This window comes from Eublepharis macularius, chromosome 5 (genome assembly GCF_028583425.1).
Source record: "Eublepharis macularius isolate TG4126 chromosome 5, MPM_Emac_v1.0, whole genome shotgun sequence".
NCBI classification, from domain to species: Eukaryota; Metazoa; Chordata; class Lepidosauria; order Squamata; family Eublepharidae; genus Eublepharis; species Eublepharis macularius.
Window position 1 is genome coordinate 101,776,403 of NC_072794.1, and position 6,119 is coordinate 101,782,521.

Sequence of the window (6,119 nt, forward strand, 5' to 3'; positions counted from 1 at the left end):
CACTGTTACAAATACCATTTCTCCCTCATTCCCATTACTTGAAATACCAAAATCATATCAACTATGATATAAAGACATCTGTTCCATTAGTTTTGTATGGCTAGAACGACATTTCTCACTTGAATGGCTAGTTGAACTAACCAGATCTCTTTCTCATAGGTTGAATGGGACATTTGCCAACATCAGCATGTAATTTCCCAGTAAATCTTGCTTGGTTAAGACCTATCTTTTTATCCCAAAAACTGAGTACATGCCAACATATTTACCCTTACTTCATCCTTCCTTGAAGCTTCTCATAATATATGGCACTACTGTTTCCCATTCTATAAATAGATACCTGTGGTAGAGAACCATTTTCATAGTTTACATCAAATTCATTCTCATGAACACTGCCCTATAATGAGTTAGACCATTGGGGTCTGGCTAGATTTTTCACATCACATACTACTTGATTTTTTAAAAAAAAATACTGATGTCAGAAATTGACACCAGGACCATCTGGCTAGAAAGCAGGTACTTTACCAGTGAATTATATGGACCCTCCATAAATAACAACTCCAACAAGCTACCCACTAGACTGCACTGCCTCTCAATTCTGTCAAAATAACCACACGCATACAAGTCAACGTGCCACCAGGGGTTTGAGGCAACACAGTTAGCTTTGGTTACATAAAGAGTGCAGATGGTTACAGCAGCAGTTTAAAGAGAGACTTTCCTTCCCTTTAGCTTCATATCTAGTCTCCCTTTTAACATGACTTTCTCATCACAAGGTCTGGTTTCAAACATATCCATTGTATCAATGGTTCCCCCACATTTCCCCCCATTTCTATTCCTGACAAATTACAGATTCACTCTAGGGATTTCTAAATTGCACTGAAGTGATGTACTCTATTGCTCTTACCTCTCACTGAATATCTTGATTTCTGTTTTTCTTATGTGTATGACAATGCATATTCCTTTCCTAGAACTGAGAATGGTCAGGTTTCCTGGCTAAAAGGAATGGTAACGGACAGGATTTTAACTTTGTGTGGGATGCTCACTCTGCAATCTAAGCCTCCTCTTATCTGGCATGGTGCCTAATGGGGTGAAACACTGCACTATGATCCAGAGCAGCCTTATGAAAGATCCCAGTATTATTTTTCACCCCAATCAATTTTTAAAGATTTTCTTCTTATTGTTTCCAGTTTGCACAACTGTACAAAATAACTAGCCAAATACCCTTTAAGCAATCCTGTCTGGTTTAAAGAGGTACACTTTAGCATGAGACAGTGCTGTCCAGATACTATGCCTGCAGAGATTCCTGCTGAAAACATGTGTGTTACTAGGATGAAAACAGGTCTTACTGAGTGTGCACCGGCACAGAAAGCAAACTCCATAGTTGTATGGACCCAAAGCATAGCAGTAGCATATGTTCACACCTACCTTGTGACACTGGCATGACCTGACTGCAAAGGATTGTTCTTCTGCCTCAGACCAAGGACACAGCTGTGACTGAGATAAAATATCTAATGGAACCTACACTATCACAATATTGTTCTATAGCTGTTCCATAAACATTTTGTGATTGAGGAGTAATCTTCCATCTGATGTTGGGTTTCAGTAGTTTCTAGATGAGATGGTGCTTCAGCAGTAAGCTGCTCAGCTTTTTTCTCTGCTCAGGAGGATGAAGTCCTTTTCAGGAGCTTCTGGAACGACATCTACAATATTTTTCATATAAACAAAAAGAAAAGTGTCTCGCCTGAGGGCAGCATTACATGATGGTGCAAACTAAGTTAAACAATTAGGGAACATTTAAATATCTGTCACAGGAAGATCATGCCCAGACATCTAATAATTATCAGCAAAAGAACTGAATCACATCCGTTTCATTACAGGAAGAATTAGATGATGGACATATAGAAGAACTTGGGATATGAATGACCTAGGATTTGCAGGCATGCATACTAATCTTTAGTTTACAGAGGATGTTGCATGTAATGGGATCTGGACGATACCTTTCTTAATGTCTCCTCACTGAAGGTATTTTTAAATAGTTACATGTTTATAGTTACCTACAATATTTATAATTTAGGAAGCATGCCTTTACAATTCAGTATCCCTATCTGAATTGTTACTTAGCTTTTCTTAGAATACCAGGGGCTGCACTTTCATTCCTTATACCTCCTAGTACTTGTTGCCCACAAACCATCCGCCAATGTGTGTGCTATTCCAGGAACAGGAATACATGACAATATAACAACAGGGCACAACTTAATGAATGGCACTTAAAGCTGAAAGATGTGTTTGGTCTGGTGGACATGTTATTGCCTTTGTATAGGGACACCAAAAGAAACAAAGAGGCTCCTCCAGAAATGAGTAAGGAAAATGGAAGGCACACACCTGCCAGAGGGTGGAAGACAATGACGTTAAAGTACTAAGTCAATAATTTATTAATAAATACCTTTTGAAGTCTTTTAAAGTGCTAGAAGTGCCCCAAAAGTGCAAGAATTATTAATACAATACATACAATAAATAATATACAACCAGTCAATGAACTACAATGTCACTCTTGGAAAGAGATAATTAAGTAACTGGTCACAATATACCTGCTATAACATACACGCACCACTGGATACATAAAAACCCTATTTGGTTTGATACAATGAATCACTCTATTGTCAGTTCTGTAAACAGACAGACTCCTAGAAGTTGGTTTTACAGGTAAGTGATTAATTCCAAAGTCTCTAAATAAGGATGTTTTTTTTCTTCTTTTTCAGATCTATAGAGATGAAGATGTGATGTCTGGCTTCTTCAGAGTGTATAGGGATAGGCAACCAATTACTTGGAAACTCAGTTTAGCTCCCATGAATTAGTTGTTCAATTCCATTATTTCAAGGGGACAGTGAATCCCTGTTTTCCTCAGTATCTCCCATTTACTCTGTTTGATCATCATCCACATAGTCTCAGAGCTGTGTAGCTTAGTGATTAAGTAACTGAGCTGTGGTGCAGCACTTTGCTGGGTCAAATCAATTCAGTTTCAATTCAATTCTTTATTTACAGTCATTTGACCAATCATGTAACATATTTACATTGAAAAAGAAAATTCAAGGCATACATTCTCCCCAGCCTCTGTAGCATAGTGGTTAAATGGTTGGGTTCCCAATCAGCACTCTACTGGTTCAACTCCCACTACCGCACTGAGCTCAGCAGATGGCCTTAAGTAAGCCACTCCTCTCAGCCCCAGCTCCTCAGCTGTATTGTAGGGACTTTGTTCACTGCTCTGAGTAGGGCACTAATCTGTCTAGAAGAGAGGTATATAAGCACAGTGTTGTTGTTATTATTATACTCAGCCTAACCTACTTCACAGGATTGTTGTGAAGAAAAAATGAAGAAGATAACAACAGTGTGTTTATATTCTATCCTACTGGACAGATTAGTATCCACTCAGAGTGGTGACCAAAGTCAGTATTATTATTATCCCCACAATTCAGCTTGGGAGCTGGGGCTGAGAAGAGTGGTTTACCCAAGGCCACTTGCAAAACTTATGGCAGTAGTGGGAATTAAACCACCAGAGTGCTGATTGGCAACCCAACCACTTAACCACTATGCTACAGCAACTGGAAAGAATGTTGTAAGTCAATGGAGAGAAAAGTAGGGAATAAATAAATAAATAAATAAATAAATAAATAAATAGCTCTTCTTTCATATAGGGCTGTGTGATCTGGCATTGATATATAGTCATATTTATGCCGATCTGGCATAATCCAGCTATACTAGTTCAAATTAGAGAATCCTGGATCGGATCCAGGAAGCTGGATACTGCTGGGCCATATTAAATTGAGTTTATTTTGTTTAATCTGGCAAATGCTGCAGGCTGGTGTCTCCAAGATTTTTTCCCCCTCCCATGAATGGTGGTGGGGAGGCAAGACCATCTCTCTTGCCCCATGCCCTCACAGCTCTCCATGCTCCCAGCTGGTTCCTTTCCCAGCTTTCCTGCCTGCTGCTTCTTATTCCCCACTGGCCTCGTGCTGCTTTCCTGCTGCAGTTTGCCTTGGCACTTCAAGCCACTTTGTGCCACTGCCCTCTTGCTGCTGCTCTGCCTCTGCTGCCTTTCTCTACAAAAGCTGTAGATTCCCATTGTACCTCCACCCCTGGGCTCTAAAAGAGCCCTTCATGTCACCACCAGCCACCTTTTAAACTCTCTGGCTTGTCTGATGAGCCCCCTCCTTTAGTTTGGGATTCTCTGGTTTGATATTGGTTCCCTTGCTGTAGTTTGGTTCTGTTGGGCTTTGTTGATTCAGCTTGTATTGAGAGTGGGACTTGCACCGAGACTGGCTTTTGGCCAGGGGTTGCCTTTGCTTAAGGTTTCTCTTTCTTCCATTCTGCGTGACACACTGTGAGTTGGTGCTTCTGAATATATTCATGCCGATCAGTGCTGAATCAGCTTCATGTCCCTGCATTCTGCACTGCATGATGCCATAGCGATTTGGCATCTGCTTTTTTTATTCTAGACATGTTGAGATATGTCTGTTTGAAGCCATTTTTTGTGGGGGCTGCAGCCAACATCACTTTTTTAAAAAAACCAGCACATACAACGTAACAGTGCAATGTTGGAATCCAGTGTTCCACATGCAGATTCTTCTGGCAGCCATTGCCGTTCTTCGTGATTGCTGTTTTGTGGTTTGAATTATTTGCTTGATGCAAAACAGCTCCTCTCCGCCAGAGCAAAATGTTCAAATGTTGCTGCCCAAACAAAACAGCATTCTCAGAATGTATGAACAGAATGTTTGAACATCACAGACTATGAACACCACAACATTGTAACTCTTCCCTAATTTAAAAAAGCCGTGTGTGTTTGTGTAATTTGTGGGCACATTTTGCAAGGTTTTCCTGTCTTGACTTCACAATACAACCATATGAGAAATGATGTCAGAGTGTTATGACCCTTCCCTCATTTAAAAAAATCAATAGAGGGTGTGGAGAGCTGGCTAGGGAAGGAGTGGTTTCCACCAAGTGGACAACCAATCAGCACTCAAGGAAAGGAAAAAGGGGGAAGAAGAAGCAGTATAGGACTAAAAATTCTTCACACACATAAGATGCATCAACAGCGACTTAACAGCCACTTAAAAACTTGCTATATGTGTGCAGGGAATAAAAGTTGGAGAAAAGCCAGGGAAAGTTTGATTCTGCATCTCATGCCTCCTTTTCTTGTGTGGAACTCTGGAGATCAAGAGAAGCAGAATGGAATCTGAATCACCATAAACTGAAAGTGTGGAAAATACCTTGCCTGGAAAATCTTGGAAATAGGAAACACCCATAGGAAACAATGGAGAGTGGCTGAGGGATCTTGTTCAGGGGCTCATAGAACTGGACCCTGGGGTCCAATCTTTCTGAAACATGAAGGGGAGGTCTTTAGTGGACAGGAAGGACTAGGTACCCTGCAAATTTGGTGCCTTGAAAAATGCACCCCCCCCCCCCCACACCCAGCCCTTCGGATAATTTTTCCCAAAGGGAATAATGGCAGGCTAAATCCAGGATTCTCTCATTTTACCAAACCAGATTAGAGCATCTGACCCGAATATCAGTGATACCAGATACTAATGATACTCCTGACACCTGCATCTGGATTGATCCAATTTTTTTTTTGTGGTGTACACCGCTACTTTCATGCTCATATATTTTTGGGCTTCTTGTGCTGTTTTTCCTCTCTTTTGTACTGTCTTCTTACAGTATAGAACCTCTTTATTTTTTCCCTATTGATATTTCAATCATTTTTCAAATGTATTACATTTCAGAAATATAAAATAAAAAATCCACGTGCATGTGATGGAATGGTAAAGGACAAGAACTGAAACAGAGAAGAAAAAAGTAGTACAGAGCTTTGCCTTTATATCAGGAAATTTCATCAATACTTATCTGTATCTTTGTTTCCCTCACTTCAAGGAAAGTAGCACAGGGAGGGTGAGAGCATCAACAGCAAGACAGTATCATACTGGAGGTAGGGTCTGGGTGGAAGAACAGAAGTGGGATATAGACGTGAATGAAGGGTTGCATGAAGACACAGCAGGATCTGAGAGAATGGGTGGATAATTGTGGAGGGATCTGGGATGTGATATAAACAAAGCACAGGTGGAGAGTAG